The sequence below is a fragment of the Octodon degus genome, unplaced genomic scaffold, assembly GCF_000260255.1.
Source record: "Octodon degus isolate 3935 unplaced genomic scaffold, OctDeg1.0 scaffold00016, whole genome shotgun sequence".
NCBI classification, from domain to species: domain Eukaryota; kingdom Metazoa; phylum Chordata; class Mammalia; order Rodentia; family Octodontidae; genus Octodon; species Octodon degus.
In genome coordinates, this window is record NW_004524592.1 from 6,271,808 (window position 1) to 6,272,430 (window position 623).

Consider the following 623-nt stretch of genomic DNA (forward strand, 5'->3'; position numbering starts at 1 on the left):
CACACACACACACACACACACACACACACAAACTCACACAACCGTCTTTTAAAAAGACATCAGTACCTCAGTCTCATGCCAAATTAAAATATCAGATTTCCCAGTAGTCAGGTCCAGTGAATGTTTGAAGCGTAGAAATGCGAAAGGAGTTGCCTCCTTCGCTCGCTAGAGGAAGAGGGCTGGGAACCGGGGCCATCCTCTCATGAAATCTTATTAAGCCAGAGTGAAAGCTCAATCTTCAAAGCCTGAAGCACTGAAGGGTGCAAAGGTGCCACCCAGGCCCGTGAATTGTCTTTCCTGGAGTGGACTTCTCTGCTTTTGTGTTTTCTCTCCCCTGTCCAGAAACCTGCTCCCCAATTTTCCAAACTAAGTGATTGTACGTATGCTGTAACCTTTCTTGTTTTCTTTTGCCAGATGAATGGGGATGAGGGGATCTGAGAATTGAACCCAGAGACTTCAAAGTGAGCTACATCTCTAGTCCTAGTCTTTTTTAATTTGTGGACAGGATCTCACAAGGTTGCTAAGTTTCTCACGTTTTCGACTTGAAATCTTCCTGTCTCAGCCTCCAAAGTACCTGGGATTGCAGAAGTCCACTGTCAGCACAGTACAAGCTGTGTTCTTAG